Source organism: Vespa crabro, chromosome 6 (genome assembly GCF_910589235.1).
Source record: "Vespa crabro chromosome 6, iyVesCrab1.2, whole genome shotgun sequence".
NCBI classification, from domain to species: Eukaryota; Metazoa; Arthropoda; class Insecta; order Hymenoptera; family Vespidae; genus Vespa; species Vespa crabro.
In genome coordinates, this window is record NC_060960.1 from 7,313,254 (window position 1) to 7,327,075 (window position 13,822).

Below are 13,822 nucleotides of genomic sequence, written 5' to 3' on the forward strand. Positions count from 1 at the left end.
CTTCCTTGTTGGACACTGTGAAACATATAGATCGAAAAAGATGATCATTGATCGAAAGACGAGGAAAGAAGAGGACTACTACTCGGTGAATCGAGAGACGATCGGTTTGCGCTACCGTGGCATGAATTTTGAGGCGGACTGTAGGCTACATTCTTGCGCCGCGGGCAAATAAAACGAGCCGACGAAGACAACATTATTACGGAGCGCTGCCAGCCATTGCTCATGCTCTGCTTCCTTACGTATTCCCATCGGTGTACGTGTGTACTAAAGGAGACGTACGCGCACACAGAGATAAAGGAGAGAGAGAGAGAGAGAGAGAGAAGAAAGAGGAGGGGGATGGGGAGATTGAGAAAAAAAAAAGAGAGAAAGAAGCAGAGCACGGTGAATTCGTACTCCACCTCCTTCTACGCCTCTGCTCGGTATCGACAATAATTGAGTCTGCCCCCGAGTGAAGTAGCCCCATTAATTAGAAACTACTCTCTCGTGTTTCCGTCACATCTATCACACAACGACTCTTCTCTCTGTGTGTATGCTACGAAACACGACTCGATTCGATACGATGAAAAGGTCGGGAACTTGCGACGACTCGGGAACGACAACGACAACGACAAGTTTCTATCTCTCTTTCTCTTAAGAAATGCTCTTCTTCGGAATTCATCTTCGTGGCTCGGTTCTCTCTCGTCGTACAATTGTCAATCAATCGAATAAGATTCACCTGATCAATGATTTTCTATTATAATTGTTATCTTAATAGAGCCTAAAGATATTGTATACAATATGTATTTTCAATGGTGCATAGATATAATTATTAAATTACAAATTCGCTTTCTTGCTTTCTTGAATTTCTTTAGGGCAAAGAAAAAAATAATAAAATAAAATAAAATAAAATAAAATAAAATGAAATGAAATGAAATGAAATAAAGCAAAGGAAGGAAAAAAAAAAAAAAGAAAAATGATAAAGTAGACATAATACACTCGTATCAGTATATTTCTCCTAAGGATACAGTGCACGTCTTTATACTTTCTGCTTCTACTATCACGTATGTTATAGCAAAGAGGACGTGGGTCTTGGCGAAGGAACAGAAAATTTTCTACGACGATGGCGGAAGGACGCGAAAAGAAGAAAGAGAGAGAGAGAAAGTGAGAGAGAGAGGGAGAGAAAAATTGAAGAAAAGAGAGACAGAGAGAGAGAGAGAGAGAGAGAGAGAGTCGACGGAAGTTAATCTACGACGTGACGTGAAAGGATGTCAGCCGACGCCGTTATCATTAGGCTGTATAGGCCCCGAAAGTTAAGGTGCCATGGTGCGATGTACGAGCAGGTTCAGCAGAAGAGAGAATAAGGGAATAAAGTGGTGGAGGGCGCTACAATGGAGTTGGCACGCTCTGCGGTCATAGAATCATGGCTGTCTATTCAATGAGCTCGAAAATAGCCTTCTCTTACAGATATCTCGAGGGGATTCCGTTAGAGGAGTATATTTTATGAAGGTGCACGACCTGATGTACTTCTAATACCATGTATCTGTATTATTAAGTACCTATTCTTTAACAAAATAATGTCATTTTACCGAATGCCGTATTAACGAAATATCATATAAAATTATCGTAGAACACGCATGTCGTTAAGAATAGTCAACGTATAATAATAATTTTTTTTTATAACCCGTCGATACTTACGTCGGGATGAATTTTTTAATTCGTCTATAAGAAGTGTTCTCAAAAGATAATAAAAAAAAAAAAATTTGGAAATTCGATTTGAAACGAATTGAAATTATTAAAAATATCAATAATTAAATGTTAGTATCGGATATTGGGCGGGTTTTATGTTTCGTATAAGCGAGTGCGTTTCCTAGTGAAGAAACTCGTGAACGAATAAAAGAGGATCGTAAGAATCGCTAGACGAAAGTGGTACGAGACGTTAAGGTGTGGATCGTGGATTGGTGGAAGGCGGAGAAGCGGAGGTAAAAGGGTCGCCTAGGAGGTCACTGCCGAAGGAGTCGTAAGAGAGAAAGAGATGGTGGTGGCGATGCCGGTGCTGTAGGAGAGAAAGGAGGAAGAAGAGGGTACGGAGTCGAGCGAAGAAAACGGAGAGTGGGAAGAGCAAGGTGGATGGTGATGGGGGGAAAAGGGGAAAGGGGAGGGAGAGTAAAGGGAAAGGAGAGAAGGTTGGGAGAAGGGGCAAGAGGTTGCCCTCCATGAATCACGACACGGAGGCTGATTTAGAGGGCCAGAAGTTGCCGCTATAGGTACTAGCTGCCTTCTGTAACCTCCACGTGAACCTACCACTATACTCTCGAGCGTGTCCTGCCGGATATTGCGCTCGAAAACACTGGAGATACAATTAGCTCGAACTCTCGGAAACCCATTTTGACGCGTCTTTTCATTCCTTTTCTGTCGAGGAAAAGAAATAAAGAAAGAAAGAGAGAGAGAGAGAGAAAATGAGAAAGAGAGAGAGAGAGCGAGAGAGAGAGAGAGAGAGAGATAAAAAAGTCGAAATTGACAATGAGAAAAGAATCGATCTAGTAAGGAAGATTAGATCGAATCGTCTATATAAGTATCCTATATACGTATGTACATACGTCGACATTCGACTTTGCTGACGTTACCGAACGCTCGTATTGGGGATTCACGGGGCGCCTATTGTACGAACCGTATTCGAGACGGTCCGCCATTTGTTACGACTCCTCGACATCCTTCGAATTATGAATCACAGAGAAAGAGAGAGAGAGAGAGAGAGAGAGAACGGGTGAGAGCCTGTTCAGTGTGTATATCTTTGCGATGTATCGATATTACGCTAATATAAAATTATAGCTATCTACTGACGTATGAATCTAGTATATCTAAATGATCTAAGTGATCTATAGTATAAAAGTTATAAAAATATAAAGCTATAAAAAAAAAAAAGATTCGGTTGTGAATTAAATGATCGAAACTATTATAGATATACAAAATTATGGAACGCTATTGAGGGGGTGTCGCATTAATAAGAATTTTTTAACGTTGGATCGGTATCAGGTATTTGAAATTAATTCAAGACGTTACTCCGCGCGATGAGACGCTTTTTCACGCGGCTTTAACATCTGATTTATAATATTTTGAGATCTTAAGTAAAGTATGTCTTATCTTCCTAAGTGCATTACCAGTGCCGCATACATTAGAGGCCCGCCCTCCGTCAGACTCCACCCCGGCGTGTATTAGGTACATACAGCTATGAGAAGGTTTACGAGGAGAGTCCGAAGCGGAATATTTTAAATGTATGCAAGAACACGTTCCGCCCTTCTCCTGGAGCGCGACTCCCGTGGAGTAATCTCCCTTTCATCGTCATGGAGAACCGAGTAATGTCGTTCGAGGGCGTGAACGCGTACGTACGTACGTAGGTACGTAGGTACGTAGGTACGTAGATACGTACGTACGTACTTCCACTTACTGTACTTTCTCGAGTTTCTCGTTGAGCACTTGCCTTTATTAAAAGTAGGTATCTTCTTTGGTTAGGTCGGAGGTACGTAAATCTTTGAAATTATAAATAACCGTTCTAAGGTTCACTTATGGTATTTGAATAAAAAAAAAAAAAAGAAAAAAGAAAGAAAGAAAAACACAGAAATAGAAAAAAAAATTGAAAAGTGCCTGTAAGATCGAAATTTTTTAACTGCAAAAGAAAAAGACCGATTAGAACGCAAATAATACGAATTAAGACGAGCCGATCGTTCGAGGTCCCGATGCAATAAATTAAGTCATGAGAGGAAGAGAGAGAGAGAGAGAGAGAGAGGAGCTAGCGATACGTTCGCCGATCGAGAACGGCCCTGATAAATCTGAGCGCTCGTCGACGCAGACGCGAACCGCATGTATTTTACATTCTCAATTCGGAATGAGTAGATTTATTGAGCTTCAGTGAACTCCTCTCACTTCACCTCCTCTCGAATCCCGTGGCCTGTTTGGCCACGCGTACCTACCCGCACCGATATCTGCCCTGTGTAGAATCCTACTAGCGATGGTGCCAGAGGAGATTGGTGGAAAGGGAAAGGGAGAGATAGAATTCGAGGGTTGACGTTATTCTACAACAGTTCGCCTCGGCAACGAGTCTATGGCGGATTCAGTCCTATCGGTTGGAGCATGGAAACGCTAGAGTTTCGTATCTGGAGAGAGAGAGAGAGAGAGAGAGAGAGAGAAAGAGAGAGATAGAGATAGAGATAGAGATAGATAGAAAGATGGAAAGAGAAGGAGGAGATGAAGGTGGTAAAGAGAGTGGGAGGGAGAGAGAGAAAATCAGTACACACGCACGATGGAAGAGGAGAACTATGAGAGTGTGTGAGTGCTTCGTCGCTTCTCCATTTCAAGCCTAAGCGCGGCCATTCATCAGGATTTCGGCGCGCAGACGTGCTTTATTACTGCTCGCTCGAAATTGCTATCCTACGACTCCATTCCGGTCTGCGAGCTTGCATGCGCTTACTCCTCTCTCTCTCTCTCTCTCTCTTTCTATCTTTCTCTCCCTCTCTCCAGCACACTCTCTCACTCTCACATTCGTCTCTTCGCGAGGGATAATGCGTTAGAACCTTATATAAGGTTCGACCGCTTGCATACCCTTTAACCGAGTTTTCTCAATCGAAGACGAATAGTTGTAAAAACTTGTATGAATTAACTGATATTAAAGAGATCACGAGAGGAAATTATAATGCTTATAAATAATATTTAATAAAATTATATATGTTTATATAAAATAAAAATATTAATTTTCAAGAGATATTTTTGTCAGCTAGAAAAACTTGTTCCTCATCAAAATTTCATTTATCTATATAATCATATATTTTAAATGCATATCTATCTAACATATACAATCACTTATATATATATATATATATATATATATATATATATATATATATATATATATATACACGTAGGAGTACTAAAAGTTGTTATCAACGCGATACGATTTTAAATGTATATTAAATCTTCCAACGACATTTCGTAGAAAAAGCGATAGTAATTTTTAAAACATCGATATTACCATTGACTCGAATGAGCATTTCATGCGGTCAAGTACCGTTTCATGCGATCGATGTCTCCTCGAACTCGTAAGACGGTGTCGACGTTGGAGGGTGCACTTCGGAGAGAATTCAAGCGTGTTCTCGCTAGTTTTAAGAAGAGTATCAAAAGAAAAAGAGAAGAAGAAGAAGAAGAAGAAGAAGAAGAAGATAGAGAGAGAGAGAGAGAAACAGAAAGAGAAAGAATGAAAGAACGCGTAGGAAGGAAACGAAGCGAAACGTTGGGGCATCGCGATCGCGCGGGCACTCGAGCGTCTCGCGTGATGCCCTTGGTCGGAACGTTAATGTGACAGTTTCCACATTCCTGCCATCCGCGGATAGTACAATAATAATAATTTCGAGTAAAAGTCGCGAGCGAGCTTAGGAAGGGGTGTCTCGACCCAGAGGGTACTTTCTTTCTTTCTTGCTTTCATTCTTTCTTTCTTTCTCATTCCCTTTCTCATTCCCTTTCTCTCTCTCTCTCTCTCTCTCTTTCTTTCTTTCATTCTTTCTTTCTTTCTTTATTTCTTTCTCGTTTTCCTTCTTGTGCCTTTAGGAGAAACGAAGCGGGTGAAGAATAAGACACCAGACACATATTTTACGGCGGGGCACTTCACGAGGCATACCGCTTGCGCGTGCGCGCGTACGAAAGAGAAAGAGGGATCGAACAAGAGGGAGAAAGATAAAGAAAAGAAAGAGAGCGAACGAACGAGCGCGGACGTCGCGTCTTCTTCCGTTGAGTTATCGTTATATAAAACACTAAGCCAAAATGTGAATGCATTCGTCTTCGGGTCTGCCTCGCCTTCTGCGCTGCATCGAAGCGTTGCGTCGCCTCCGAGTCTCGTGGAACGTGCCAGAGAGAGAGAGAGAGAGAGAGAGAGAGAGAGAGAGAGAGAAAGAAGGAAAGAAATACGTGCATCGAGAGGAGAAACGGACAAGTACCTGCGACTTCATTACGTAGATAAATCGTCTCCTTTCTACGGTAAAAGCAGAAGCGTTTCGGAATGATATGCGTTTCACCAACGAACATAGACGTCATATGGATTTTTACTCGCAATAATAGAGTAGTTGCATCGTTTTATCATCTATTTCATTATAAATTTTTCAAGATAATAAATTGAATAAAATAATAAACACATATATTAGATAATATAAAATATATATGATAATATTAAATTATAATCTTATATAAAAATATAAGATAATAATACATTAGTAGTTTATGTGTAGTTATATGGCAATAAAGAAAAAAGAAAAAAAAAAGAAAAAAAAAAGAAAATTAACCAACTATCATACTATTAACAATTAATTACTTCCATTATAAATTTTTCAAGATAATAAATTTAATGGGATGATAAGAATATATTAGATAATAAAAAATAATAGGTATATGATAAGTATAGGGATAAAAAAACAAAAGAGAAAAAGAAAAAAAAAGGAAAAGAAAAGAAAAGAAATCAAAAATTAACTCGAAATACTAAAAAAGAAAAAAAAAATCGTTATTTTTATAATTCCATAAAAATTCTAATAGAGCTCGTCAAGGTACAACAATTAATATGATTATTTATATTATCGAGAGAAACAAAAGAAGAAGTATTCTTATTAAGCATTACTGTCTAGTAGCGAATTATTCCTACCGCAGAGAAAAACGCCATTTTTCATTTGTCAGACGTGTACGAGAGAAAATCATACGGGAACCGACTACGAAACCTCATATTGAGTGCGAAAAAGCGTAGTCGGGGATCATATTTTACGTTCGCGCGTAAATGTACGCGCTGATCTCGTCCTCTCGTCGGCCGTTCCTGAAACGCGTGACCCATCCAGCTCGGTCGTTGTTTGATATACGATATCATTGTCATTCATTCATCCTCGATTCTATATGGCCGTTCATTCATCTCCATCCCCGTTCGATGGAACGCGCATCGCTGATGTCAACGTTTAGTGTAACGGCGTGACTATGTTACCTATCGGTCGATCCTCACAATTTACAACGCTTTTCGATACTCTATGTACATACATAGATACATAAATATGTAGTAACGTAAATACATGTAGAAGTTCTAACGACGAAATGACTTCAGTCCCATCCCCCATCCCCATCCATATGACCCTCCCCGAATGTATCAATCGCAAAAAGTATACGCATCATTCAATTCCTTTTGTTCATGATAATAAAAGTATATATTAAAATTCTACTATTAATTCTACGATTTTACCGAGACCGTTCGTAAAAATCGAATTGAAAAGAAAAGAAAGAAAATTCGAAAAAATAATTCGAATTATATATCGTTCTACTATACCAATTCAAAATTATTCATTTCGTCAAAGTTTGTCGATCGAAATCTTTGAAAAAAACGATTCAATCAATTTCGCAATTTGACCATTCGATATAGACTCGTGATATAAAAGAATACGATTATTATATCACATTAATTCTTGAAAGAATATAAAAATTCGATTTAGATCCGAACGTTCGACGTATAATTTTTATATTTGCAATAATCAAGAGGAAAAGTAAAAATTGGATAAAATTCATATTTTATCTGAACACGCATAAGTCTCGTTCGTCACGTTCGCTATCTTTGCCGCTCGACAGCTCTTTTTCTCTCTCTCTCTCTCTCTCTCTCTCTTTCTCTCTACCTCTCTGTCTCTTTCTCTCTTTCTCTATCAGAAAGTTCTCGCTCGTTTATCCTACCTCAGGGTGAAAGAAAGGTAGGGAACAACGTAGTAAAGAAAGAAGTGCGAGGAATGTTAATACGAATATTATGATTTATCGATGAAACATCGGACGGTTGATGCGGTCCTGAGCATTCAACCACGAGGGGGAGGATTTCTTCCGGATATGTTGCCTCTTTTCTACCATTGCTATCGTATTTTTTCTTTTTCTTTCTCTCTCTCTCTCTCTCTCTCTCTCTCTCTCTCTCTCTCTCTTTCTCGGTAGTTCAACTCCCTCAACCTTCACCTCACGCAAGACCTAGCGAAATGAAGAGAAAGAAGAAGAATAAGACGACGAGAAAGCTACATAGGGGTAGCTCACCACACTAACACCACACACTATCCAAGCACACGCGCGCGAACGCGTTCACGTAACGTAATGCCGGGGCACGGCGTTTTTCTTAGTCCGCCTGAGCCGCCGGAGATTTATTTCCAAGTCCCGCAAGACAAATGGTAAGATTGCGCCCAAAATTTTAACAGCGCATTTGGGTGAACACGTCCCTGCACCTCGAAGATACTCTACGGCCGCCTATACAACTGGTATAAAAGGGTAAGAGAGTGAGAAAGGGGGAGGACTTTGGGGTGGGGGAAGGGGGAACAAGAAAGAAAAGAAGTCACTTTAGATGGAAAGAGAAAGAGAGAAGGTAAGAAAACGAGAAAGATGGGGTTGGTAGGAAAAGAAGTTTTCTAGTTATCCTTACGGAGAATGCGGTCCCGAAACTCCTTGGTTTCGTGACAGAATCGAGCCGTGAAACGAGATCTTCCTTCGGGATGATTCGGAAGGGGTATCACCCCTTTTATAGCAATTATTGGCTTTCGATCAGTTCCACTCTATCTCTCTCTCTCTCTCTCTCTCTCTCTCTCTCTCTCCTCTCCTCTCTTTTCATGTTTTCCCTCCTAACTCTTTTCTTTCCCTCCGTACAAGAAAATAATACTCCCACGCACTTGGAATTCGAAACCGCTGTACAAAATGTTCGGTGATTTGTGAGCTTTTCGATATTCGACTTTGTCGAACATTCTAATCTTATCCGAGGAAGAGAGACACAAGGGGAAAAAAAAAAATACAAAAAAAGAAAAAAATTGGAAAAAAACAGCTGTGACAAGATAACGAAATCTCTTGAATAAGATTTATGTATGTCGTTATGTCTTAAGCTTCTACCACTATATTATTTTATTTTATCTAATATGGTAAGAAAATTTTCTAATCTCAAAATATCGAAATAATATATTTATTCGAATCGAAGTACAGTATATAAAATCGCCACGAATTTGTGGGAAATGAGAGAACCTTTCCGCACTATATATATATTTATATATATATATATATATATATATATATATATATATGTTTATATACAAGTATTACATATATATATATATATATATATATATATATATATATATACAACGAAGAATGTTTGTGGCGCGTGCTTGGCGTGCTCGGCTACCAATTTCGTCAGCGTATAAATAATACACCGAGGGCGTTTTTCCGGATCTAGGAAGCACCCTCTTCTCGAGAATTAGGTTTCCTATCTGTCTCATGCACGCACTTCTTCCGCCTCTACCGTACCCCCAAGGTTTTATTACTTCTCGGTAGAAACTCCGCTAAGATTGCCTTCCTTCGAGCCGTCCTCCTGATCGATCGTACACCTCTACTAAGCAAAATATATTTTTCGAAGATTCCATCCCGATCCCTGCCAAATCGAACCACCTATATTCGTTTTAGTCGGTAACGTATAAATAAAAGTACAAGTAAAAGAATCCACGCTCCACATAAAGATTTATAACGGCGAGAAAGAGGCAAACACAAAAAAAAAAAAGAAAAAAGAAAAAAAAAAAAGAAAAAAGAAAAAAAAAAGAAAAAAAAAGCAAAATAAAAGAGAACTGTGTTCACCGTTCGCACGCATTTTACCATTGTTCCACGTATACACACACGCGCGCGCGCGCGCACGTACGTACATATACATATACATACATACGCAAGTTAATAAAAAACAAAGAGTATTTCGTATTATTTCTCGCGAGTAAATAGATTTATGTAGAGCTCAAACAATCTCTTCGACAATTCGTTTCGAACGAATGTACAGAAAGAAAATGAGAAAAATCGATCTCTAAACTCTAAGTATATACATAGATATAAATGAAAATAAAGTGTTCGATACCTCGCGATCATTCGATCGCTCTTCGATGGCCTAGAAAATGTGGGTGGATACAGAAATAGAGAAGATAGAGGGGTTGGCTCATCGGCGTGCAACAAGGGGGTGCTTGTGACGCTCCTGTTTGAAGATAAACGCTCGCTGCGTTCAATGAAGTTGGCTATAAGGGTGCTCCCCAGTTTCGCTACTCGATGTCGACGGAGACTCATGGGGATAAAGAAGAAAGGGGTGGTATCGGCTCCGAACAGACTGATAGGTCCACCAGGGGAGGATTGAATTATCTGTGTTCCACGATATAACACCGTGATACAACTTACCTCGACGATTTTCTACGTTACACTAAGAAATTTCTTTCGACTCGATCGGCTTCAATACATCTTTCTTTTTCTTTCTTTTTTTTTTCCTTTTACTATTTCTATTCGTTGTTTTTTTTTTTTTTTTTATTTTTCTTTCTTCCCTCGGAACATTCTAGCGTTATCGTGTTTATTCTTACGTACTAACGTTTGTTTACTACGCTTCGAAGGGTAAATGTTCATTACGATTCATTCACATTGTATCTCCTTGACACGTAAACAAAGGTCGTAATCGATATCTGTATATCTACTACGGTGTTGTTTAACTTATAAAATCTTTCGCGTTTCTATATATATATATATATATATTTGTATGTTTGTATATATATATGTGTGTGTGTGTATGTGTATATTCGTCGCTCCTTTTCTTTCTTTCTCTTTCTTCTCGACGATTTTCTTCGTTAAGAAGAGAAAAAGATCAGGAACGTTTGCTTCTTCGACAAAAGAATGAAATGTATTTACCGATACGAAGTATTTCCAAGTACGCCGACAAGTTCTCATTCGATTTAAACTGTTTTCGTAATTATGCATTCTCTCTCTTTCTCTTTCTCTCTCTCTCTTAACTCTTTTTTAACCCCTTTTTGCACTTACTCGAGGGAAAAATGAAAAAAAGAAAAGGAAAAAAAAAAGCAAAGAGGTAACTTTTGCAATGAATTTCGGTCATCGAACCGGTACTTCTTCTTGGTATAAAATCAATAGCCTTCGTTTCAAATCCAAGGAGAAAGGAAGTAAAGAAGAAAATAAAGAATCATGGAGGGTAAAGCGATCTTTCTCCATCCCGAAGTTGCCACCACTACTCTTTAGCCTCGAAGCGTGCAGTCAAGCCTCGGTCGAGCTAGTGCCGTCATTCCCGCGCCAGCCAGGCTACCCCTCTTCTCCACCCTTTCCTTCTATGCTTGTTCGTTCGTTCGTTCGTTCGTTCGTTCGTTCGTTCGTTCGTTCGTTTTCTCTCTCTCTCTCTCTCTCTCTCTCTCTCTCTCTCTCTTTCACTCGTCGAGTCCGTTTACCGAATGGCTGGCGTAGGTGATAGCGTTCGCGATAGCAATGCTGTCACCCCATCCATAAAACTCGCCGCTCGGCCGGCACAATTTTAAGTTTTACGCCATTTACAAAATGAGTCGCCATTATTTTTGCTAGCCGGATTTATCGCTACATACATTTAGACCGAGCGACAATCCAATTTATGTGGGAGTCCCGTAATAGTCTGCCACCGCAACGCGAGAAACCTCCGCCTCCTTCTGTTCTACGTTTCCAAGCTTCACTCACACCCCTCTTGACTACCTTTTTCATCCCTTTTCGCCGTTCCGTCACACCGTTCTCGTTCTCGAGCCAAGTAGAAGCACGCTCCTCATTCACTCGGCAGGCACTGATTAAATAAAAGTACAAATGGACTCTCCTAATTAGTGTTAACGTTACCTCTACGTTCTTGTCCTATTTCAATTACCTCACTCGACTTAGTTTTAACCTCGAATCGTACTAACCTTTCCGTGTATTATTTTCAAGAAAAACATAGCAATTATTGATAATAACGAAACATTCGAGTCATCGCTCGATTGTTTTAAAACTTTTCGCCTTGGATAATATATAAAATATAGTCGGTACAAATGATAAAAATTTCTTTAAGCTTAAAAACAAGAATGTCGTTTCGAGAGATATTCTCAAGTTCGAATAAATCAATTGCATAACTTTCTTTTCATCGCCACACCCGCGTGCTCGTTCATCACTAAGGATTAGGATTTAATTGAGAATGATAAATAGAGGATTGCTTGTTAGAAACTACCCAATGTTAATTGAGACTTATACGAGAGAAACGAGTTCCGTTGAGACTTGTTAAATGTTCTCTAAAGCATAGTTCTCCTTTTGATCGTACAATTTCATTGACAAGGTTACATCATTATTGATATTTCCATAGGTAGGGAGATTGTAAACAAACCAAAAAGAAAGTAATATCCTCTTTTATTTCGTCAGGATCCGATACGTTCTATCATTGGAGGAAAGAGAATCAATGAGATAAGAAAATCTTCGAAAATCACCGAAGCAAGCGACGTGTATCTTCGAGGTCGGGCGTGTCGAGGCTGCCATTGGCCGGCACTGTTTACACGAGTATGATCGATGCTACCGGATCAGGGAGACTCATATAATATCTCAACGAAAGGGAAAGAAAAAGTCGAAGGTTTAAGGGTAGTAGAGGATAAAACAGTGGGCAGGGGGTGATTTCGGTGGCAAAAGAAAAGGAAGAATACCAGCTGATAGGGGATGTCGTCGTCGAAAGAGTACGAAAGAGATGAGGGTTGAAGGGGAACACGAAAAGGCTGCGTCTGAGCTTGCCGGGATCTATGACCTCCCTTTTGTCCCTCTTCTATCCTCCTACGGCTAGCAGCAATTTTTTGTTCTTCGGCCGGTTGTATCAAATTACGATAAATATTACGGTGCTGACGTCTAGCTCAGGGGAGTTACCGCGCATGGTACGGCTCACGAGAAAAGTGTAGCAAGCGTTTCGAAGGCGTTCCTTGGCCAAAATGGACGGCCAAAGGTAGAGCAATGAACTCGAACATCTTCCATGGAATATCAGAAATGAAGAGAAACTTATTTTTAGAAGATACAAAAGCTTCTACGTCTAAGTGGGCGGATTTTCGACAACTTTCAAACGTAACGAGCTGTTTTAACTAAGAGAAACTATTTTAGACCGGAATGGAATATAACGAGAATGTTTTTAAAGTCATTTAAAAAAAAAATACTTTGACATTTACATCGATCAAACGTAAAACATAATGCTTCGTAAGACATACCAAAAGGATTCACTTCCCTTGAAGAATTCTCGGCGACGTGTGGTGGTTGTTCTGGAAACGGGGAGACCGTTAGTCAGCGGTCGAGAATACCGAAGGAAGGTGGTGGAAAGTGAGAGAAGAAAGAAATGAAGGAGAAGGACGAGAGAAGAAGAAGAAGAAGAAGAAGAAGAAGAAATTCGTGCCGCGCGAGAAAAGATTCTAGATGATTCCGCGAGAGAAGGAGGACGAGGATGAGAAGGGACGGTGGGGTGGTGATGGTGGTAGTAGTGATGGTGTGTAGGTGGGTGGCTCCAGGGCATTATGTATATCCACAGCGAGAGTAAATATGTGAAAGCTCGATGGTACATAGGTATCCACCCTATCCGGTTGCGTGCGAAGGATAGAAAACAAGCGACGAGGCGGTGGAGGATGAGGATGAGAAGGGAGAGGAGAATGAGGAGGGGGAGTGGTGAGGGTGGGCGGTGGATCGGAGGGATGGTGGTGCCGCGGACGAGGGGGTAGAGGATCGGGTGGTAGGAGGAGCGGGAGGTCGGAGAAGGAGAAAGAGAGAGGCGGCTAGAGAGTACATAGTGGGGGTTGACAGAGATGAATTCGTTTCATTTCACGCTGGGAAGCTCTCGCGTTCCCCGCGTCCGATGATTTACTGGGCTACAATGTGGTAACCCATGATTTATCGTCACCAACACGCCGCCTCGCCACTACACTATACCTGGTACCTCTGACTACGTATGCGTCAGAGTCCGTGTGTCCAGAGAACTTGGCTATGTCCTTTTCTCTCTTTCGCCTTAGTA

General features: G+C 40.3%; 1 protein-coding gene across 1 annotated transcript in view; it reads left to right on the top strand.

The window, feature by feature from the left end:
• The window catches only part of LOC124425101 (homeotic protein ultrabithorax-like), a 487,023-nt gene extending 474,618 nt beyond the window's left edge, over nt 1-12,405 (top strand). Inside the window, exon 4 of the mRNA XM_046964973.1 lies at nt 12,211-12,405. The gene's annotated coding sequence lies outside the window, so the exon portion shown is untranslated. The remainder of the gene's footprint in view (nt 1-12,210) is intronic.
• Nucleotides 12,406-13,822: the final 1,417 nt, after the last annotated feature.